The 25,489-nt window shown below is 40.3% G+C and overlaps 1 protein-coding gene across 17 annotated transcripts in view; it reads right to left on the bottom strand.

The window, feature by feature from the left end:
• Nucleotides 1-25,489, bottom strand: part of xkr7b (XK, Kell blood group complex subunit-related family, member 7b) — a 259,515-nt gene that overhangs the window by 85,632 nt on the left and 148,394 nt on the right. The window contains exon 8 of one of the 17 annotated variants that reach the window (XR_011339886.1): nt 5,032-5,869. The exons of 15 other annotated variants lie outside the window; for them this stretch is intronic. The gene's annotated coding sequence lies outside the window, so the exon portion shown is untranslated. Of the gene's footprint in view, nt 1-5,031; nt 5,870-15,331; nt 15,816-25,489 lie in introns of those variants that run through there. One more of the 17 variants, XR_011339884.1, reaches the window with a different exon arrangement.

The raw sequence follows: 25,489 nt of genomic DNA, 5'->3' as shown, positions 1-25,489 counted from the left end.
AACGTGGCTGAATGGTGCACCAACAACAACCTCGCACTCAATGTCACCAAAACTAAGGAGCTGATTGTGGATATTTGGAAGGGAAAAACCAGTGCATGATCCAGTGATCACTGGGGGAAAATCAGAAGTGGAGAGGGTGAGCAAATTCAAATTCCTGGGAGTCACTATTTTTGAGGACCTTTTCTGGATCCAACACTCTAATGTCACTGTGAAGTTACACATCAGTGCCTCTACTATACTTCGTCAGGAGTTTGCAGAGGTTTGGTATGATCGAAAACATTAGCAAGCTTCTACAGATATATAATGGAAAGTGCACTGACCGGCTGAATCACAACTTGGTATGGGAGCGCCAAAACCTCTGAGTGGAAGGCCCAGTACATCACAGGCACAACTCTCTCCACTATTGAGAACATCTATATGGGATGCTGCTGCCGGAGAGAAGCAGCAATCATCAAGGATCCACACCATCCAGGACATGCTTTGTTCTCGCTGCTGCGAGAAAAGCATAGGTGACACAAAACTCATTCCACCAGGTTCAGGAACAGGTGCTACCCCTCCACCATCAAACTCCTAAATCACAAACTCAGAGATTGATTGAAGGACTCTGACCGTGGACATTTTTGTCTGTATTGCCTTTCTTTGAATACGCATTTTTTCTCGAGTACAGTGTTCTGCACTCGACCGACAAGTAGGAATTCAGCCTGGTCTGCAGGAAAAAGAATCTCTGGGTTGAATGTGATGTCATAGATATACTCTGACCACACACCTGAACTTTATATTTAAAACAGAGGTTGACAGGTTCTTGAAGAGCAAAGGAAAAGGTTATGGGGAGAAGGGGATTGAAAGGAAAAAAAACACATCGGCCATGGTAGAGCAGGCTTGATGAATTGAATGGCCTAATTTGCTTCATTCAAGGTAAGAACACAGTTGGGAGATCACTCACTGCTGATCTCAATCTTTTCTTCTAAACAATGAAACTGTAATCTTTAGAGGTGACAAAAGCAACATGGAAATTCAAGTTTTTTTTGATGAACTGATGATAAACAAGACAAAAATATGTGTGTGTGTGTGTATCTAATGTGCTAGAATGAAAGATGTATATATTTGTTACTTAATTTGTCAGACCCTTTTTTATATGTCTGAAACAACAGATTACATCAGTTACAACAGGTATTTGATAACATATCTTTGCTCATCATTCCTACCCAGATGCCTGCCAAACATAAATGTTATTTTCTCTCAATCCTAAATATATATATAAATATATAAATAAATATATTAAATTTATAAATATATTAATAAGATAGCCCAATTAATCACCTTTCCAACATAGCCAGATTGTCCTGTTGACCTTCATTGTTCTTTTAATCTTTGTTGCATTATTACTACAAGAATGCCTTAATATTTAATCCAAAAAAATCAGGCAAAATTACAATGCGAATTTATCCAAATCACTCACTATTGACTTCTTTCGTAGATTGCCCTTTTTATTGAGACATTATAGTTATATGCGCCTTTGCTCCAATGTTACTCCCAATGTTGCTTTTCTGGTATGTAAAGTGTCGATGAATGACTTGATAAACAAATTGGAAATCTACACAAAATTATTGATAAAAATCTGGCAAAAATACATTTCCTAACCTGTGTCTATTTGTAGTTGTTCGTCACATTCTATCGTAAGAGGATAATATTTGATCTTTAGTGCTGCACGGAGGTGACAGAGATGTGGGAATCTGTGGCATAGCCATTCTCTTTTTTTTTTGGTTATGGCTACCTTAGGACTCTACTCAAAGGGCCTCCTTCCCTGTGAAGCAGTCAAGTTTTTGTTTCTTTCTTACATAAAAAGCATGAGATGAAAAGAAAACAAGGTTTTAAAAATCTACTGTGGCCAGAGGGCTCCCATTGAGAATGGCTGCAGTATTTTCAAGATCTTCTTTGCTTCCTCTATATTCACTTCCTCATATGAACAAGCAACACTTTTTATGATGATGAGCCCTCGCCCAACAAGATAATTCAATGTTTGTTATTCCCAATGTTGCGCATCAATGTTGACTCTTCAGCGATATTCTAATAGAGGTTTTGAATCTATTTTTATGTCCAGCATTTGATGGTTTGCTCTCAGGCACTCTCCATAAAGTAGCTGCTTTGGGATTCTGTCATCATACATTCTTCTAACATCTCCTGCTCTTCATGTGTGTGATTCTTTCAACAATGTGTGCTGTTGCTGGGGAAGTTTGTCTGGAACAGTAGAGTCACCATTGGATCCACATTTTCATTTTTATTTACTTATAAGGTAACCTTGATTAGAGGGAGGAGGGTTTTAACCAAAAAAAATGGACTCAACTCAGTAAACAGGTTTAACAAGGTTTTACAGATCAATTCAAATTATTGTTTATGTTTATTAATGAATTTTTGACTTCATTTCATTTTTTTTGTGTGCTTTCACGTATACAAATGATTTGTAATGTGCATTTATTTCTAAAACTCTGTATGTAAGCTTGTATGTTAAACTCAACAATACTTTAGCAAAGAAAACAAACTGGCTATGCCATACAGAAAAAAAAATAGCCAGTAATAGATTAACCTTCTTTAACCTCTGGCAGGAGGGGTTATTTCATAACCCCCTTAAAATTTAGCTGCACATGAAAGTGCATTTGTGCTGTTCATTTGTCCCATGAAAGAATGCAAGCTGTGATACTAATTCAGGCAAGCAATGCTGCAATATTCCACCAAGACTTTACTCAACCTTTTTTCAATTTTTGCTCTTCCTGGGAGACTGTCCAATCTATAGCAACTACACTTCAGAATCAAGTTCACCTGAATCTCAACATCTAACTGAATATGTCGCCAAGCACCAAGATAATGTCAATCTGTTGATTGAATCCAGCTTTTCACTCCACAACTGCAAGACTAAAAACCCTCCGCCATCCTGTCCTCACTGCCCCATATTACCCCCTGAATGCAAAGGCTCATGCCACACCCTGGACAATGTGATTGGTGCTCTTTATGCATCTCAGGAATCACATTGCAAAGTTGAACTTGAACGATGATATCCACCATCACCTTCAGTACACCAAAAGCATGATTGACTTGAGAAAGTGGTATAGGAAGATGAAGATATGATCCTGAAACTATGAAATGGTCGTCTCCCACACTGACCACACAGTCATCCTTCTGTTAGGAAGAAAAGATTCATAGGTGTGAGATCACCCACCACCAGATGTAAGGAGTTTCTGTCCTGCTGCCATCAGACTCCTGCATGAACCTCACATTAGTAAAATAAATGTTGCCCTGGATTCATTCCAAATGATCTGTTACCCTAACTGAAGTAGCATTTTATTTACTGTACATACATAAATGGGTAGTTAGCATGCAAAAACTATTTTTTTTCAGTGCACATATGACAAATATAAATTTAAACTTGCTGATCTCAGCTTAGTAATGAAGAACAATTGTCCAGACAGCAGTAATTCCTGACCCTCTACAAGCTTTGGAGACATTCGTTAGCATAGGAGACATCCGAACTCACTGGAAAAAAAAATACTACTGACAATGTTTCTGCTACATTCACTGAAAAGAAAAGCAAATTAATGCAACTCATTCCCAGGCCAACATGCTGATAATTCAAGCTCGTCTCTGTTCAGGTTATTTGCATGTTTCATGACAGATTTCAGAAACAGCAACATGATTCAAGATTACAAGGTTGACTGAGAAAAGGATTCAAAGGTGCACTCCCAACCAACTTAAAAGGCAATATCTTCATTGATTCCTGTGAAACTCCGGCTCAAAAAGGCTCAAAATGGAGAAGCGTTTAGTATGGCATGGAGAATTATATCCAGACCCACAAAAAAGTGGGAGTAAATCACTTTACAATCTACCCATCCACTTACCTCCTTCAGCCACCAATTCCTCATCTATGGTAGAGTCTGCACTTTCGATACTGGACTGACTAATCATCCCACAATCCACAAAACAGAGAGGGAAACAAGTCATCTTTGGTCCAAAGAACTGTCTAAAATGATGACCATTCTCATCGTAGATGATGCGATGACCAAGTGTTGCTGCATTCATGCAAGCAATCCGATATCATCACTTTTGAAAGCAAGGATGTGACTGATGGTCAAACCCAGGAAAATGCTTTGAAGAACTCCTGCAGCAATGTCCTGGTTAACGACTATAACCTCCTATATCCATCACCAGCTTTGCACAAGGTCGAACTTGATTCCTAATCTTTAGTTCCACTTTTTAATGCCACATTGTCATGTTTTTCCCCTCAATATCTTATATGATTTTTGCAATTCTATTCTTTGGAATCATCAGATTTACTTCGCAACTCCCATGTATATCTGTTGTGCTCAACAGAGCTCTGATTCTTTCCGCAGATAGCCAAAACTAGCAAATGACTTGTTTTGAGACTATTGAAAAAGACTGCTCAAATTCATTTGGGGACGTGGGACAATATTGGGAGGTAGTCAGATCAACTGGTGATGACTTTTGGAGATGCAGGCAGTATACAGGAGTTGGGGTGAAAAGGGTCAAATCAAGATCGAGTAAAATCTTTAACGCAAGTGGAGGAGGGAGGACGGGAGGAAGAGAAAGGGGATCGTCATGAAGGAGCAACCTAATGGAGGAGAACACAAAATGGCAGAGAAGCATGTATCTTGGAGATACATGATTAAGAGCTGGGAAGGGAAGATGAGAGTAATTAGATATTTTGATAGTTCATACTTCCATTGAGCTATCAGCTGAAATATTACAGGGCTAATATTAGATATACATACATACATATACACCACACGCACATATATAAAAAAAAATCATATTCAAATTATGAAGAAATGGAGATTAAATCAGTTTGTATGCAGAGAATTTTTTGTTATACTAGTGAAATAACAATTGTTTAAAGAGGCAAGAAGGTTCTGCAGGATTACTTCAATGCTCAATATGGAAAGAAAAACAGAATTTGGCAAGTTTCAACAAGTTTATTAAGTGCTGTCATCTTTGAGATTATTTTCCCATTTTATGGGTTATGGAAATTGAACAGATCAAGAAGCAAGAACCTATTGTTATCCAGACAGTTTATCATATTGAGTTATGCAAGTACAAAAATTATCCCATTGATGAAGGATTATCTGAAATTTTTATTATTATACAAAATGCCTTAAGCAAACATCATACAGATTGAAATTTAATTTCTTCAGAGCCTAACCCAATACTAAGCAGCTATAGACAACGTAAAGCCTGGAGCATTACTATTTTATAGTAATGCCATTTAAGTCTATTTTACTGTCATTAAGTCTGTGAATGTTTAAAGGTACTGGTATGATGTTCCTTCCATTATAAAAATATTTGCTAATTTTTATTGGATTTTGTGGACTTTATGGGAGTTGAACTTTTCCATGAATTTCGGCTCTTTTGCAAACAGCTGGCCAGGTTCCTCAACAAGAAGTAGCTAGCAGGCAAAATAGATATTTTATTCCCAAGATCAATCAAGAATTCAACTGGATGTATTCCACATTTCAGCATGCAGTTCATAAGAGTATTTTGGAGATTGAAGTAGAAACAAGTGGACACAAGTCATTCCACTGAATGAATTCTTGTACATCTCTGATGATCTCATGGAGTTTGAGAAAAACAGAGTGGGAGCGATGCAGCTTGTTGCCTTGAACCAGTCACCCTGTGGATTTGTTGAAGATCCTTAAAAGATTTATTGTCAGAATACATACAGAGTACCAGTGATGTCCACGAATCACTCAAGACTGTAGACTCTGTGATTGTAGCAAAATCGCAGAGATGCTGGAGGAACTCAGCTGGTCTCCCAGCATCCATAGGAGGTAAAGATATATTATTGACGCTTTAGGCTTGAACCCTGCATTAAGATACAAGTGAACATACAAAGGCATTTATGTATAAGGCTGGGATAAAAGAATAGGAAGTTAAAGAGCACAAATCAAAAGAAAAGGTGTTAATTGGATTTGATAAATTGAGTCTTAAAGGGTTGCTCCTAGCCAGACCAGGTCATTCTGGACTGGTCGACCTACATGTGATATGCTCCAGTCTTCTAGTTAATAAAAGCCTTGGTTTCGATCAACAAGCCATTGATTCTTTCGACGCACTCTACGGGGTTGGGGGGAGGGGAGTTCTAACAGCAAATGGAGAAGTTGATATTAATGCCATGCAGTTGGAGGGTGCCCAAACAGAATATGAGGTGTTGTTCCTCCAATTTATGGGTGGTTTCAGTTTGGTCCGTCCATGGTCTCATGCACTGCATGTCAGCAAGGGAATGGGGTGGGGAATTGAGTGGCCACTGGGAAATCCAGCCTATTGCAGCAGACAGAGAGCCAAGATGCTCAATGAAGCAATCTCCCAGTCTGCATCCAGTCTCTCGAATATATCAGAGACCACAATGGGAGCACCGGATGCAGTAAATGACCCTACAGATTCACAAGTGAAGTGTTGCTTCACTTGGAATAACTGTTTGGGGCTCCAAATGGTGTTGAGGGAGGAGTTATGGGTGGAAGTGAGCATCTCCTGCGCTCACAGGGGTAGGTGGCAAGGGGACAATTGGTAGGGAGGGAGGAGTAAACAAGGGAGTCACCAAGGGAGCATCCCCGCAGAAGGCAGAGAGGGCAATACATCTTGTGGTTTGATCACATGGTAGGTGGTGGAAATAGTGGAGGATGAAATAATTGGTGTGGAGGCTGGTGGGATGGGAAGTGAGGAGAAGGGGAATCCTGTCCTTGATGTGCCTGGGGATAGAGGGGGCCAGGGCTGATGAGCGGGTAATGAAGGATATGTGGGTGAGGTCAGAGTTGATGTTGGTAGAGGGGAAGCCACATTGTTTGATGAAGGAGGACCTCTGATGATCTGTAATGGAGGTCCTCGTTCTATGAGCAGATGTGACAGAGATGGAGGAATTGAGAGAAAGGAATGGAATCCTTACAAGGGACAGGGTGTGAAGAGGAGTCATCAAGGTAGCTGTGGGAGTTGGTGGGTTTGTTGAAGATCCTGTCAAGTGTTCATCTTCCGAGATGGAGACAGATAGAGAAAAGAGAGAGTATTTCAAGAGATGGACAAAGTCAGGGTGGAAGTTGACAGCAAAGTAGATAAAGTCAACGAGCTCATCATGGGTGCATGAGGCAGCATCAAAGTGATTATCGATGTAGCCAAGGAAGAGTTGAGGGGTCTTTCTTGTCTGTACAGGCCTGTAGCATGAATTGCTCCACCTATCCAACAAAAAGGCAGACATAGCTTGGGCCATGCAGGTACCCTTTGACTTGGAGAAAGTGGGATGATTCAAAGGAGAAGTTATTGAGGGTGAGGGCAAATTCTGTCAACTGGAGGAGGGTGGTGGTGGGTTTTTTTGCTCTGCTGTCAAGAACAGAATGAAGGGCTTTCAGTATGGGGGATGGAGGTGTATAGTGATTGGATGTCCATGGTTAAGACCAAGTTCAAGGAACTGGAAGTTGTGAAGTGATGGAGGGTATGTGAAACATCCCAGATATAGTTGGGCAGGGGCCGGATAGAAACAAAACAGAGTCAAGGTAAACAGATACTAGTTCTCTCTCCATCAGTGTTGCCCACCATAGCTTGGAATGAGCAGCGAGAAAAAAAAAGCTAGCAAGTTTATCACCACCATCAACAAAAAGAAGAGCCATTTGTACCTTAATATTATCATTGAAATTGCAAACATATAGTGTGATATGGTATATATTTCTCAAGGGCCACAGTCCCCTCACCACGACCAACTTCTCTCAACTCTTTAAAAAGGAATAAAAGAAAAATCATAAGCAATGGAGGGAAATGGGCCTAAATGGTGAAAGATGAAGAGCATTAGTGGTCTGATATAAAGTTCACATTTTTGCTGACATGCCACAGAGATTTGTTCAGATGTACTGGGTTATTCAGAATGCAGCTGCTATATTTAGCGCGCCTCTGGCATGTGTCATCTTCTTAATTTACATATGTATGACTCTTTTTGGTTATGAGCTCTGGATGCCCTTTCATTGCGCAAAATCTACCAACTGTGGCACTCAGCCAGCTCGTGAGGGCACATTATATTAGATGCTGTGGAACGTTTGGCAGCCAAACCAAGGGTACAGCCCTATTGAATTTGCAAGCCTCCTTCTCTGATGAATAGTACAAGATTAACGAACTGCCGTGTAGACACTTACCAGCCCTTACCTGTTACCATTGCCTGCCGTACTTAGGTGACATGAAAGACAAATGGAAGTTTGAGCTGTCAAAATATCTACTTACACTCATCTTTCCCATGCAGTTCCTAAACTGTGCTTCTGTGACATTGTGTTTTCCTCCATTAAGCTGCTCCCTTATCACAATCTCTTCATTTGATCTCCCTCCTCCAACTGTTTGGAAGTTTTCACTCAACCTCAATTTGACTCTCTTCACCCCAACTCCTTGACATTACTTCCATCTCTAAAAGCCATCTGAAGCTGGATCACTATTTCCCTTCCCTATCCAGTCACCACTGACAGCACAAAAGAAGAAACCCGAATCACCCTTCAGCTCTGTCAAATTATTCAGAAGAAAAGCAAAAGCAAGAGTGAGAGAAACATAGGCTAAGTAGCAATAGCTAATACTGCTCATGCATCAGAGGTCAGCCTTCTGTCCAGGGTGCGTCGGTCATATATTGTCGGGTAGAAAATAATCACAGCAAAGTCAAGACATTCATTCAACTGGACACAAATTTAGAACCACTCTCTGATCCCAGATTTTTATTGAGTGAAATTAAACAGCCTGCAGCTAAACATTGCCAACATTTTCTTGATTTTCTGATGAACAATGCCACAGGAAATCTGCTAATATTATACGAAATTATGAAATGAGTTCAAAATGTATAAAAATTCTAAATTTGTTTTGCACTTAAATATACAATGTCAAATGCACATTCTTTATCTTGCAGAAGTTCTGGATGCAAAGCTAAGTCTCCACGCCAGTCAGTCAAAAGTTCACTCCTTCACTGGAAGTTGCAGCTTGATTCAACCTCATCATTCAAATCATGTTTCATTAAAAAACTCATCTTATAATCTATGCTGCGAGGTCACCGCTGCACTATGCGAATTGTTATAGACACTGCTTTCTGATAAGTGGTTGAAAGGTCCACTTAGTCATGGCAGTATTCAGAGAGCATCACATTTTCCTGGGCACTATTCCAGTTTCAAGAGTCACTGAACACCGTCTAATACAATATTCATCTCTCAGATTGGCTGTCATTTGTTTACATAATAACTCATGGCACACCAATACCAAATAATTGTCCAATATCAAGATGTCTTGAGGCATTGATATATTTATCCTCCTGTGAATTATCAGCCACATGAAGAATTAGAACACCTCTTGGGAGATGGGACAGATGTTACAGGGAAATGCCAATATCATAAATTACCAGGAAGTTCAGATTTCCACATATATATCTTTTTACAAAGCCTAAACTGTTCATGGGTTGTTTTTAAATTACGCTACACTTATTGAGGAATTTCTGTGAACAATTTGTACCAGGCCAGAAGGGGGTGGGGGGGGGGGGGGGGGGGGAAGATGCCCTCCACCACTTGATTTGAATAAAAGTTAAGAGAAATTAATATATTGATCGCCATGACTAAATTAAATTTTATTGTTTGACACCCGTTGACATGTTTCCCATATGTAGCATTTTAGTTTTATTTCTTGACTTACATTTTATTTTTAAAAATAGTTCCCCATATAGTTTGAAAGCTGCATTTCCATCAGCTGAGAAATCAGGCTGAGCCAAATGATGCATGTTAGAGTGAACAAATTTTTAAATGGGCTTCTTCTTCTCACTTCCTACGTTGTATTATTTAGTCAGCACTGATCTAGTCCGAGGCTCACTGCTGGGGTTGGAGCAGGCTTTATCCAGAGAGAGGCAGATTCACACAAGGCAGGTGCCGACTATTCAAAGGACAGCAGCATCTGTGGATGTATTACCACGTTCTGCAAAAGTTCACCCATTAACACAAAAGGAAGTGGCACCATTGCAGAACTTCTCCAAGAGCTTTTGGGATCCCCCATACAGGATTCACACTGTGCAGTTTGGAAGCTTGGGAGCAGAGATGGTCATCATTTCAAGAATTAACTTTATCGTTCTCAGTCTCTATTCACGTAAGCAGACATGCAGACTCTGCTTGGTAAGACTGCTCATACTACAGCTGGGAACCTGGTCAGGCAGCATCTGTCATGAGAGAAACACTTAACATTTCAGATCTGTCCCCCTTCATGAGAACCGGAGGATGATTAAAGCTGCAAAGACAAAGGAATAGAGAGTTGGAAAGGAACATCTGCGGAGAGAAATATTAACCTTACAGCAGGATGATCAGCCATTTCGGCAGATGAAGTTATTGAGGTCAATATAAAGACCCAAGACTTACAATGTTCTCTTCCTTAATCATACATTGAACTAAATTGGACTATGTGGGAGGCAAATAGGTTAGAGTGGGAATGGGATGGGACAGGCAATTGAATATAAAGAGACAGGAATAAAACAGTTCTGCTGTCAGGAAACGAAACTGCAGGCACTGATTTCAAGGCAATCCCCTTGAGAGAAATAAGCCAGAGGCTATTTACAATTCGTTCACCACCTCCCTCCAACCGGCTTCCTGAAGCAACCTTTTGCAGCTGCCTCATCTCTGTGCCATGTAACTAGTTTTTTTTTAAAAAATAGATTAGTTTGACACAACTTTGATACATCAAAACACCTCCCAATATTATATTCTTTGGGTAGCACGGTTAGCCTAGAAATTAGTGCCATGCTACTACAGCATTACCAACCCAGGTTCGGACCTGATGTTGCTGTCAAGAGAGTACCCGTTCTCTCCATATCCGCGTGGGTTTCTTTCGGGTGCTTTGGTTTCCTCCCTCCTTTAAAAAAAATACAAATTCAAGGGTTAGGTAGGTTAATTGTGGTATTTGGGTGGCGTGGACCGGAAGGGCCGGTTACCCTGCTGTATGTCGAAATTTAAAAATTATATTTAATATAATTTTTTAATGCAAATTTCAATCCTTTTCAACAGTTGGATGGCATGGAGGATTCAGGCACAAACTTTGTTGATTGGGAGCCTTCAATAAATTGTTATGATTGTAGGTACATGAACACTTTACAAATTTACAGCATTTACCAATCCCTCCCTTTATTCCAGAAGAGGTGTTACATAGGAACATAGGAAGTAGGAACAGGAGTAGGCCCATCGAGCCTGCTCCGCCATTCAATACGATCATGGCTGATCTAATTTATGATCTAACTCCACCTACCTGCCTTCTCCCCATATCCCCTAATTCCTCTATTATGTAAAACCCATGGTGTTAACCCATTGGTTTGACAATCTGGAATTATGTTTCAACATTATATAATTCCTTGTATTTTCCAGGGAAAACAAGTTAAATGCAGATTTACTTCTCTTGTTGGTACACTTCAAATCAAAGCACACATGGTCTAGAAAATATCAAACAGGCATCTTGCTTGCTCCACTGGAATTAGGTCTTTCACTCTGTCAACTTGAATCAAGAAGAATTTAAGTTGAAATTAAGCAGAATTATGGGGCTGGGCCTTAACTAATGCCACATGACAGGACACTTGTAAAAGAAAGCATATTATCCTTGCTGTTCAACTATGTGTTCGTCATTGGATACAACTCTAGAAAATTACATTTTACCCACAGATTACCATGGATTAATTTACCATCACAACTTAAAATGAGTAGAGTTACAAAACTAAAGATCACAAAACTGACCATGTCCTCAGATCAGTGATTCATGATTTGATATTGTGGGTGTTATTTGCGATCCAATGCTTTCCTTCAAAAACAGCATCAACAATATCAAATCATGCTTCACTGAGCTGGGAGGACATTCCACCAAAATCGATGAGCAAAGATCTGCACCTTTGAGGATTAAACCAGAATGGCCATTGGGGGTTACCACCAAGAAACCATATGCATCAGCACTGCTTGCTGGACCCAAGGATTGTGCTGTCGGTGACTTGACTGATATTGGTACTCAACAGGAATGACCAGAAGCCTCTCGAACAGCACCCTTCATTTGAACATCACACTGACATTTCAAGTACCACAATCAAATTCCCCATTCATCAGAAAAATGTTTGGTTCTTAAAGCTTCTTCAATTAATTTTTTAAGTCTGGTTTTCCCCAGGTTATCCCTTGGGTCACCCTTTTAGTGTTCATATTCAAATTCCCTTTCAGTTAATTTAATAATTTTTAAAGTGACCAAGCATTTGAAATCTTTTTGACAATCTGAATAATTTGCCTTGGTCATTATTATTATCATCCTGGTAATCCTTGCACCTTCTTGAGAGGCCACTTCCTTGGAACAAACATACCAACGAGGGTGTCAACATTCGGGATGCTTACAAATGCACTGAAGCAGTTTCAAACTTGGCAGAACCTGTTCACCTGCAATTTTCTTCCAATACTCCATCACTGGACCCTTTGCAAAAGAGTTCAGAGGCAAAACACAAAGTTGCTTTGATTCCTCAGCATGCAATTCTGGAGAATTCCCTTAATAACCTCATTCACTAGGCATGTGGAGTTCACCATCAGTAAGAGAGGACAAGTGTGCATGTTAGAAACTTTGGATTCTCTTTCATGGCTTTGAGTTGAAACAGCCTTTTTAAAAGAGCAATTTTAAACATTTTAATGAAGTAAATCACAAAATTCTATAGAATTAAATGTTTTAATCATCTCCTATCTCCACAAACATTAGGTCACCACTGATAGTTTTAATAAACTAATCAGCTCCCCGTCAAAACGATTTGAACAATTGAAGGCTGAAGTTGTTTCTCCCTGTGACCACCTCACCATGATGCCTTCAGAAATTGATCCTGATGGTATGTAGGGTGGCACTGCTGAACTAGGAGTTGGCAACCCAAGCAAGTTTAACAAATGATGCCAGAAAATGCAAATCGAATCTGCTTCATTGGCTCATCAGAGATCACAAATTCCAGGCCACTTCGGAATCCCATGCTGTCTGTAAGGAGTTTGTACAATCTCCCCGTGCCTGCATGGGTTTCCTCCAGATGCTCTGGTTTCCTTCCACTACTGTATTCAAAATGTACCTGGGGTTGTAGGTCAATTGGGCAGCTTGGACTCATGGGCTAAAAAGGGCCTGTTACTGTGTTGTATGTCTAATAAAAAAAGTTGTTCAGTGTGACAGATACACATGTTACTGGAATGGTGAGCTAAGCACCAAAACTCTACATCTATATCTGTTAAATTTAAATTTCAGTAATTAAATAAAATGGGTATCAAAAAGCTATTGTCAGGAGTGGTGACCTGGAAACTGACAGGATGAGAGTTACGAACTCATTGCTTCATAAATCATCTTCAAAAGGATGGGCTGATATTTTCAACAAATACTTCTCTCAATCCTAAATCTTTAAGCACAATTTTAATTTTCAAAGTAGTTCCTAGCTGTGCACTCCTGCTGGATTCATAACTGCTACTTTAAAAACAAGAGTTAAGCTATCCTGGAATTTTAAATCAACCTGGAATATTTCTGTTGATACAAATCTCTTTTGCACCAATAATGCAATCCCTCTTTGGTCATTAATAACTATCCTTCTGGATAGCTCAGCCTGGTGGTGTTTTCCAAGAGAATTGAAGTGCAATGATTTTGATCAAATGTCTTTGTCTTGAAGGGAAAAAAAAACACCAACCTCTTACATGGCGAGTTTATACATCAGTTTTCCACCCCCCCCCCCCACCCCCACCCTGTCAGCAGTGATGATAGAGCCTTCAAGAAAAAATTAATGCAAATAACATTTGTCAATTTGATTCACATTCTCGTGGCCCAAAAGCCCTATTGGCTCAAGATTTCCTCCCACAACTTCTGCACGAGAATTTATATTTTTCCAGATGTACTACACCAAAACTCAAAAAGTTAGCAATTTGTTTTAGATCACATGTTTAAAAAAAATGTAACAAAATGCACATTACTTGTCTGTTATTTGGCTTCATTGATATCAGTGAAATCAAGAATTGAATTTTGAGGAATACAATGTATTTAACACACGCAAAAAAAAAATAGTAATTTCCTGTGTATTAGTCAGCACATAACACTAAAAAGTTCTTTCATTCATTTGCTATTTGTTGCACAATTGTGCATACATTTAAAACAAATTCACCAAGAAACCTGACAAGTTTCATTTTTTTTCCTATGCAGTGTAAATTGCTGCCTAATAAAATAATTCTTACAATAATTGTCTGGCCACTTCAGTTCTTCTCTTCGGTTTACAATATTTATAATTTTTAATATACAACTCAGTAACAGGCCATTTAGGCCCACGAGCTTCTGCTGCCCAATTACACCCAATTAACCTACAACCCCTGGTACATTTTCTTTTGAATGGTGGGAGGAAACCAAAGCCCCCAGGAAAAACCCATTTAGACTCTGGAAGAACGTACATACTCCTTCCTGACAGCGCGGGGTTCGAACCCTGGTCCCGATCGCAGGCGCTGCAACAGCGTTGCGCGCTCTGCTACATTAACCATGCCATCCAATATAGTCTGATGAATAATTATTTGGGAGAAACCACCCCTACAACTAATAGGCCACTCTGGACAGGAAACATACAAGGTACAGGCAAAACTCCTCTAACCTCTACAGATGCTGAGTTCCTCCAGCATTTCTTTTTAATCTGGGTTCCAGCATGTGCAGTCTCTTGTACCCAGTACATGTGTGATTTGGTCTATATATGCATTCAGGTCAATTGCAATGAAACTGCAGTCAGGTTATTAAATCCGTAGAGCATCAGTGCAGGATATGTCAGCTCCCCCCCGGCCCCCCCCCCCATAACCACAAAACATGCGCTAGTGTTCTCTCGTCACAAATCACTGAGAACGATACCAGTGTCTTGCTTGCTCCCCTTGCCTTTTAATAAGCCCCCACTTAAGCAACTGTCAAATTCTCTTGCAGTGACTTTTTTCCCCTGAGATGCTGCTTTGACAATTAAAAGACAGAAAACTCCATGTAGTATCCGCACTGTGAAATAATTATGTTCTCACCCCCCACATTTTCATTGCTTTGATATTTTTCTTTAAATGTGGCAATTAAGATGACACAACTATAATCAACGCTCTTGTACATTTTTAATGACTGCATTCACACTGGAGCCATGTCATACTTTATATTTGGTTTGATTTAAATCAGCATATATTTTAAAGATACCCAGCTCACGAAATGTCAGTAAATAAATAATCAATTTGGAATAAGAACTCACCTTTATTAAAACATCATTGATAAATTATGATTAAAGATCTTAAAACCCTTCACAGCAAGAGAATGCTGCAATTACAGCAGATGCAAGACTGCTTTATTGTGCACATTTTCAATAAACATTTCTGGGCTTCAATTATTAGATGGCAAAGGGCAATGTAATAGTCAACAGCTACACAGAATGTTAAACAGCATCTTGTACAATATGCAAAAAGGTGTTAAAAAGAGCCTCGACATTTCTGCCTCTATAAGCAAAATTCACATGCCAGTGCTCATGGGGTGTTTAAAACCTGCTGAAGAGTTATTTTCAACAAATTGAAATGGGAAATACTTTGACATGTATAGAATATGCCATGTAGAAACACTTAACATTTTGGTTTATATTTTCGGCAGCATTTCTGACTTGATAGTCACTTGCTTTGACATCTAGAATCTTAATTAGAGATACATTGGTGTCTCTGTCACTTTCTTTCTCAAGATGAATATTTTCAGGAATTTTCCTTCAGCCACAAATAACATCCTTGCCCAGATTAGTTCACAAGTTTCAAGACCCACTGAAGATTTAAGAAAAAAACATAATGCTGGAGAAACTTAGCAGGTCAAGCAGTGTACTTTACACAGCAAAGACACAGATACATAACCAACGTTTCGGGCTTGAGCCCTTCATCAAGGTAAGGAAAAATATCGGGAGAAGTCCAAAAAAAATGGCATTAGGGGAGGGGGTGGGGGGGAGGATTATTGGTCCCAAGGGGTGGCAGGAGGTAATAGGTGGATAAGGAAGGGAGGGTACAGCAGTCAGTAAGGGGAGGAGGGATGGCTCTGTGCATTGAGACAGAAGGGATGGAGAGCTAAGGAAAAGGGAAGGGAAGTAAATGTTATTGTTGTAAGGTGATTTATATGAATATTTGCATTACGATGCTGTCGCAAAACAACAAATTTCGTGACTTGTTCATGACAATAAATTCTGAATGGAGAATAGGTTAGCAGGAACTGGAAAAGTCAATGTTAATGTCTCTATAGTAGTAGCCATGTTCCCCTCACTGCAGGAAGCTTGACCAACCACATGAAAAATCACAGCATCTTAAAAGGGTTCCAGATTCATTGATACATCCAAAATGGCAATAGTCTCTGGGGATAAGTTAAATCTTAAATCTAAAATGTTAAATCTAAAAATCTGGACATTGTTGGGAGGTTGGAGGTGGGAGCTGGATTCGACACACTCTCCCCAGATTCGTTCCAATGTCTGCTTTCAAACCCAAGTCTAAAGCTATATTCACAGTGCGCAAGTTGCAAGTGTAGATTCTATCAGAAGCGTAACTGCAATGGGAATCCAATTTCACATAGGATCCAGTGATACTGCCTGATGACACATCAGCATGCTGTGGAGCTTTGGCACTTTCTAAATAATTTATTATGCAACACCACATGGGGTTCTTCAACACTGCTGTGCAAAAGGTCACATCTGAAATATTGCAGTCAACAATGGCTTCAACACAGTAAAATTCCCCCCACCCCCCCAAAAAAGCAAACACAAGGATATTTGGGTGGATGACCAAAAGATAGGTGTTTAAAGTTCCTGAGATAGGGCCTTTGGCAGTTGTAAGTATTACAATAACTGTTCAGTGAGATAACCATGTGGTCAGAAATGGGAAAATTGCAGGGTTAAAGATTTCAAATTTGCAAAAAAAGAAAATAAAGCAGGTGAGATTTGATAATGTGAGAAATGTAAAAATAAGATGCTGCTCTACTCAAACACAGTCAAGCAATCTCATGACATGGCAGACTATTCATTTTATTGAGTCAATGCAAGCTTTCAGTGCAATTTCAATCTCATTTTCTTGGCTGTTTCCAAAAGGCACCATTCACATAAAAATCTGCAAAACTCTACCTCAAAGAGCAAAGGAATCAGATTCCACAGGAACCTCTAAAAGGGACCAGAAATGCACACGGGGCATAAACTGGGACGTGGGACTAATCAGACGCTTCTTTCAAAGAGCTAGCATAGAAAAGGTGAGCAGATTAAATGATAGTTTGCCTATGTGCACGGACACAGTAGTTTCTATTCTTTGCGATTGAAATCAAAATTAGTGTTTGCTGTTTATAAAATATATCCCTCTTCAAAGACACTTGATGTCATGGGGGATTCTTTTTGAGGGTTTGGGGCTTTCCTGGGAACACAGTCAAGACAGGTAACAAGATCAGTACATACCATTTATTTTCAGTTAACTTACTTAATGTAGCAATTAAATTAGCACATCACTGAAGCCTGTAACTGGCATTTTTCTCTCACATCCCTCCTCCTAAGGAGCTGAACCATCCCATATAGACATAGATTTACAATATCCATACCCTCATTACATTGGTTTTAGATATCGTAGTAAGAACAAGTTAATAATTTGCTGTAAAATGTTTAGTGACCAAGTGTTGGTCAGGCCATAAAAATGGGGGTGGGGGTGGGGAGGTCAAATTTACATGGATCAAACTTTTGACCTCAGCAAATACCCGCCTCATTCAAGGTGTTGGGAGCTCGGATGGCTGGGAACGGGTGATAAGTCAGTGTTCGGAGCATCATGAGCTCGGGTGGCTGGGCATGGATTGGGGGAAATGATTGGGGCGAGGATCCATGGTTGGGAGCTGGGGCGGGCGGGCAGCCTGGGCAAGGATCAGCGGTTGGAGGCTCAGGTGGGGGATTTCCTTGCAACTTGTACTTTTAAAGCCTGCTTAGCCAAATGATTATATTTTCCATCAAAAAAAAAACTGCAATAAAATCAATGTTAACATCAATGAAGGAACAATTTAATATTTGTATAAAAGTCATGCCTGTTTTTTGTCAGAGAAGTTAATAGAACCATAGAACATTATAGCACAGAAAACAGGCCCCTTCACACTGTAGTCTGTGCAGAATTATTATTCCGCCTAGTCCCACTGACCTGCACCTATTCCATATCCCTCCTATCCACGTACATGTCCAAATTTTTCTTGTATGTTACAAATGAGCCCACATTCACCTCTTCAGCTGGCACCTCATTCAATGTTCCTCTGTGTGAAGAAGTTCCCTCTAATTTTTCCTTTAATCGTCTTCCCTCTCACCCTTAACCCATGCTCTCTAGTTTGTATCTCACCTCACCTCAGTGGGAAAAGGTTACTTGCATTTACTCTATCTATGCCTCTCATAATTTTGTATGCCTCTATCAAATCTCCCCTCATTCTTCTACACTCCAAAGAAAAAACACCTAACCTGTTTAGCTTTCCGTGAATTTGGTTCCTCAAGTCCTGGCCACATTCTAGTTAATCTTCTCTACACTCTTTCAATCTTATTGATATCTTTCCTTTAGTAATATGGCCAAAACTCCAAATTTGGCCTCAAAGTCTTATACAACTTTACCACAACATTCTAAATCCTAGACTCATTACTTCATGAAATCCGAAGTGCCAAAAGCTCTGTTTATAACCCTATCTACCTGTTAGAAATTAAAGTACCTTTAAAGAAATTGCTCGAGACAAAAATTGAGAACAAAGAACATTTATTACTACAACAATGCAAAGTTGGGTGCTTCCCCTTACCCTGGGAATACACACACACACTGGGGCTCACCCAACTTTTATACAGTTGATTTCAGTGTAGGAATACCCTCCCCCTTACATTCTTCTGCCTCCTGCTGGAGAGGTTTGGCATTAGGCAATCCTGCCTACGTGCAGTTTCAGTACACTTGGAGGACCAGGGGGTATCCTGTGGGTGTCCCATCATGTCATTGTCCTTATTCACACCTTCCTGATTCTCTGGGCTACAGTCTCTTGATATGCAGAGTTGACTCATTCTATCTAGGGTTGGCTAATTTCATATGTATAAATCTGTGTATGGTTAGCTAATTAGAAATGTATGACTTGGTACTTCTGTCCAGGGCTAGGAGACCCTTATCTGATCCAGACTACCTCAACTTCCTACATTCTATTGTACCTTACCATTCCTTATCTTAGTCCTATGGTCTTGTCACAAAGGATAGAAGATTCTTATGTTAATCGTGCTGACTCTGCTTTCCTGCATCCTAAGCCCCAAACTTATCCTGTTTGAACTGGTTTCAGCCATTTTACTGATGAACTTTAGTTTCTTCCATGTTCATAATTTTAGGTCAATTTTCCCATCTCTCACAATCCTCACTTTTCTTTTAGATCAGTAATACTGATCTTTCACCATGATCAGTGTTACTGATCTTTGGTTACTAGTGTCAGTGTGACTGATCCCCCCCCCCCCTCCTCACTTTTCTTTTAGATCAGTAACACTGATCTTTCAAGTGTAAGGTGTAGTTTTACCCAGCTGGTCAATAACCGAATTGTAATGTCTGTGTAAAGTCTTTAGGTAGGGGAGCACCATGAAGGTCAGGGGAGTGAGTCCAGCTGCTTATTAGGGTTTGGAGTATCAGGCTCCAGTTCTCAGTAAAAAGTCTAGTCCATCCCATACGTTGAAATATTGAAGCAGTGTCTTTGAAGCACACGACCTTTGTAAGTGTTGTCCCGACGAAGTCTGTGAGAAGCGCTGCCTTCAGCAGCGAACGAGTAGCAGTCTATGAGAAGCGCTGCCTTCAGCAGCGAACGAGTAGCAGTAGTCAGGCGGTTCCGTTTGATTGTGGCTAGTATCTGATGTCCTCTTCAGCCCCGAACCTTAGGGCCACCGATCTCCGAAGGCTGTTTGGAGCCTGATATTAAAGTGTCAAGCAGCTCACGTTGTTGGAAACTGGTGCTCCCTTTCATGGGGTGATGAAAAGTGACCAAGCTGGGGGGGGATTGTTTCTTGTGATTTAACTGTGTGTTGCAGCTTGTCTGCTAACATTAGCATATGTATCATTGAACTTGTGAGTTGCAGCCTGTCTGTGTACATTAGCATATGTATTAACTCTCTCTCTCTGTTACATGTACAATCCTGACAACCATTCTGTCTGTCTTTGTCCCACCATGTCCTTTGTGCTATCGCTTCAAAACTCCTGTCTTTAATACCTGTGTAGGCTATGATACAAATTAGATGTACTCCACTAAAGCTGTTTAATTCCCCTGGTCCGTATTGGGATCCCTTATATCCCATTATGACTATACATTAAATCTATGCCCTGTCTACATTCTAAAGGAGCACAATTGTAACCTCTGTTGCCCTTATTCCAGGGGGACTTAAAACATTAACGAACAATATTCCAAAAAATGAGTAAAACAACAATGAAAGTAAAACTCATTGAAAGCAGCAATAAAATATAACAATAACTGAATAAACAACAATAAATGTAAAGCTCATTGAAAACAGCAATAAAATACACAAAAACTGAATAAACCACGATAAATGTAAAGCTCATTGAAAACAGCAATAAAATACACAAAAACTGAATAAACCACGATAAATGTAAACCATTAAAAAAAACGAATAAAATTGTAACATTATGGCACTTTGTCATTAATTCTTTGAATGTGGGTCCAGCCTTTCTCTCTTGTTCTTACTGCGGTGTCTGTAATTAAAAGTACACAGAAGGGACCATCCCAGGCAGGTTTTAGTTGATCCTCTTGCCATGCTTTTACATATAACCAATCACTAGATTTTAATAAAATGAATAACAATCTGACTTTCCTTTGTGTTAGTGTAAAAATTGTAAAATGAAACACAAACCATATTTGCATGGGTTTTGAATATGTTAGACCTTATTAAAATGCAGTTGGAGCTGCTTGTCTGTATGGGGCACAACCCTCCAACTTGTTAGAGTGAGTACATAACAGACATTGCAGCACAAGAGCCCCTGCAAGAGAACTTGAAACATATTCAACCTTTAGTTCTGCCTTAAGTAAAATGCCTTGTGCCACAGCTCACAGGAGCTGGCCTTATTTAAAACAGTCTGTAAAACAGGCACCAAAAAAAAAGTTAAAAGATGTTCTTATGAGGATTGCACACACAATAATTTAAGTACAGGCTAGTTTCTATTATATTCCACTTAAAAGTTCTGCTGCATGAATCCTGGAGCTTGTGGAGTCATTATTGAATCAAGAAATATTGGTACCATGCCAATCTCATTCTAACATGCCAATTTCTCCAGTCCTTAAGTCAAGATGTACTGAATAGCATCTGGTACAAGATCTGTGAGTTCTTAATGATATTATTATTCTTATGCACCCAATTGTTCTGAACAATGCCACCAATTTAAATCATATTCCACCTATTGCAGTACTCACACACCACCATAGACCAGTTCGCAGGTTTATTTCTCCATTAAGCTGAATCCAGTTGCGCAGGATTTACCTCCGTGATTATTTACAATGTAACTTCCGCACTACCGGATTTAAATATAAACCTGATGAATGGGGGAAAGTTATCATGAATTAAATAACAGCGGCAATACAGAGAAATTGTGCTGAGGCATTAATTTCACTCCGGAGGAAAATGCACCAGAGAAATGAATGATTAAACTTATAGGAATCCCCATAGGAATCCCCAGAGGTATCTTTATTCTCCAGAGGTGGGTGATCTTTAAACTCACGGACCTTGACTGCTGAATGTGTAGAAGAAATGTATTAAATGTGTTGATAGGGCTCCATACCTCTAACTGCAAGACAAGAGCCTGAAGCCTCAATTTCAAGTGCCACAGTGCACTTAAAGGGACATGCACACTCCCCCTTCAACTGGCTGATCCAGCCACTTTACACATCAGATCCTTTCTTTATCTCACATACACTTAAAGTTAAGATGTATAGAACTCACCCTATTTGCGCAAACATTTCTCCCTGCAAATGTTATAACATCACTATTCTCAGGTAGTCCCTGTGCAAAATCACATTTAAATACAATTTATTTCATAAATTGGAATTAACTGGTAGTTAAATTCGCTAATTCTACAGTATTGAAAAACGATCATTTATGACATTTAATTTTTAGCATGAATTTTAATCAATATTGGTCAGTGACTGAAGTGGGAAGTCGTGATTTATGAAATTATCTCTGGTCTCTACTCTCCCACTCCCTGCACTTCTCCCAACATTCAGGAGCTGGCACACAGTCCCTGCCTTTTCCATGTTACTCATCTACTATTACTTTAACTGCTTGCATCAAAATGTTAGCCTTTGCTTTCTGCTTATCCTCAGATGACTGGACAAATGCTTTTTGTGTGATCTGTAGAAGCTGGGTTATTCCCTGCTCATGCCAATTTTCTGTCTTTTGTAATTTTCTCTTAATGTCTGGGGCTGAGTTGGTAACAAAACCTGTTAGTACCAATTGTTCCCCTGCTGGGGATTCTATGTCGAGACCCCCATATTGTATATATATTTGGTCCCAAAAATTGGTCTAACTGTTCGGCACATCCCTGGGGATCTTCTATCAGGGAGGTCAGTTCTTTCTTAAAGTTACACACTTCAGTACTGGTCAGGGGCACATTTACGAAACCGAGACCCTCTCCCATGGGAACTTCCCACAGTGGTCTCATCCAATTGGTTTCTAGCTTATTAGGTCTGGGTTCCTGCTCCCTGGGAAATGAATCAAAGGGTTCTGCCCCTTTCTTCCTGAAGAGTCTCACGCTGTTCTGAATTAAAGTTACCTCTCTCTCCTGCCAACAGAGGTGGTAATCGAGTGCTTTGTGAGCAAGTTATCATACCACTCCTGCTCTCTTCTCTCTTCTCTAGTGGTGGGGGAGGTGGGGAAGGTGCAGAAGGGTAGGTCATAGGAGGGGAAGGAAAGATAGGAGCCGGCATAGGAGGAACATAGGGTGCAGGGAGGGAATGTAACACATCCCAACCCTGTGATTCAGGGACAAGAGGTTCCTCCTCTCTCTTATCCCTGGATTCTTTCTCATTCAAAACCAGCTGTTCAATGGATCCCTTGAGCCAGCAGGCTGCATATTCCCTGCTCTCAACATTGTCTGGCTGGTTTTGATAGAGCCATAAGTTCAAACTTCACACATCCATTCATCCTCGGATCCGAATTTTGGCCAGTACACGGAGCTCCCTTTAACCGGGTATCCCACCCATTCATTACAACAATACCTGACCGTCGTCAGTTTGTCTTTACCGCGGGTCTTTCCTGTGCCCCACTCAGATAACATCATCCCAAGCGGGCTGTACGTAGCTATCTGGTGGTCACGTCCTGTGTCAGGACTCTCATCTCTACTGCCCGCTAGTTTGTCTTTACCGCGGGTCTTTCCTGTGCCCCACTCAGATAACATCATCCCAAGCGGGCTGTACGTAGCTATCTGGTGGTCACGTCCTGTGTCAGGACTCTCATCTCTACTGCCCGCTATTCCCATACTTAGGAACAAGTAAAATACTCTTACCGAGTTCTGGCAGTACTGCTCTAGCGCGCGTCCTTCCGCCGTTTGTTCTCAATGCCTCTTCTCGGATATCACTCGCTTCTTCCACTGACCAGCCACCCGTCGCCCGTGAGTCCAGCTGAATCAGCCGGGGTGCACCTACTCTCGTCGTCGGGGTACTCTGTCAGTGGAGGGAGTGTGATCCCGGACGAGCCCCCATTTGTTAGAAATTAAAGTACCTTTAAAGAAATTGCTCGAGACAAAAATTGAGAACAAAGAACATTTATTACTACAACAATGCAAAGTTGGGTGCTTCCCCTTACCCTGGGAATACACACACACACTGGGGCTCACCCAACTTTTATACAGTTGATTTCAGTGTAGGAATACCCTCCCCCTTACATTCTTCTGCCTCCTGCTGGAGAGGTTTGGCATTAGGCAATCCTGCCTACGTGCAGTTTCAGTACACTTGGAGGACCAGGGGGTATCCTGTGGGTGTCCCATCATGTCATTGTCCTTATTCACACCTTCCTGATTCTCTGGGCTACAGTCTCTTGATATGCAGAGTTGACTCATTCTATCTAGGGTTGGCTAATTTCATATGTATAAATCTGTGTATGGTTAGCTAATTAGAAATGTATGACTTGGTACTTCTGTCCAGGGCTAGGAGACCCTTATCTGATCCAGACTACCTCAACTTCCTACATTCTATTGTACCTTACCATTCCTTATCTTAGTCCTATGGTCTTGTCACAAAGGATAGAAGATTCTTATGTTAATCGTGCTGACTCTGCTTTCCTGCATCCTAAGCCCCAAACTTATCCTGTTTGAACTGGTTTCAGCCATTTTACTGATGAACTTTAGTTTCTTCCATGTTCATAATTTTAGGTCAATTTTCCCATCTCTCACATACCTATTATGCCACTTTCAGGGAATGAGGTTACCTGTATTTCCAGATCCCTCTGTTCTACCACAATACTCTGTGCCCTACCATTTACTGCGCATGTCCAGCCTTGGTTTGTCCTTCCAAAATGCTACACCTCAGACCCGTCTGTATTAAATTACATCTGCCATCCCGCAGCTAATTTTTTCCAACTAGTCCAGATCCCTCTGCAGTCTTTAAAAGCCTTCCTTGCCGTACACTACATCTCCAATCTTTGTGTCATCTGCAAACTTGCTGATCCAATTTACCACCTTATCTAGATCATTGATATCAATGACAAACAAAATAGACCTAGCAGTCACAGGCCACCAGTCAGAGAGGCAATCATCCATTATGACTCTCCTGCTTCTCCCATAAAGCCAATGTCAAATTCAGTCTACTACTTCACCATGAATTCAGAGAGACTGAACCTTCCTGACTAACCTCCCATGTGGGATTTGTCAAAGTCCTTAATAAAGTCCATGTCGACCACATCCACAGCCTTCCCTTCATCACCTTTCACAGTGGCCTTGTTGAAAAATTCTAAGATTTGTTAAATATGACCTACCACGCACATCCCCAATCAGTCCGAGACTCTGCAAATACTTCTATTTCCTATCTCTTGGAACACCTTCCGATAACTTACTTACTACGGATGTCAGGCTCACTGGCCTATGATTTCTTCGGTTATATTTGGAGCCCTTTATAAACAAGGAAACAATACAAGCTTCTCTCCAATCCTCCAGCACCTCGCCTGTGGCTAAGGACATTTTAAATACAGTACAGGTGCCTGAATTATCCAGGATTGTTCGGTCCAGACACCTGCCATTGTTTTGGAATCTTCTGGATTTTGAAATCATGAGATTTTAAAATGATGGTCCCTTTAAGTTTAAGTAATAATTATATTTAAAAAAATGCACAAAACAGGGCACGGGGTGTTAAATTAATTTAGATAAAGAACATAATATGATTAGCATTTAAAAAAAATTAACACTTCAAAAGAAAACTGGCTCAGACCCCCATCCCCATCATCTCTACC

This window comes from Narcine bancroftii, chromosome 6, assembly GCF_036971445.1.
Source record: "Narcine bancroftii isolate sNarBan1 chromosome 6, sNarBan1.hap1, whole genome shotgun sequence".
Classification (NCBI taxonomy): domain Eukaryota; kingdom Metazoa; phylum Chordata; class Chondrichthyes; order Torpediniformes; family Narcinidae; genus Narcine; species Narcine bancroftii.
This window is presented reverse-complemented; position numbering and strand designations above follow the sequence as displayed.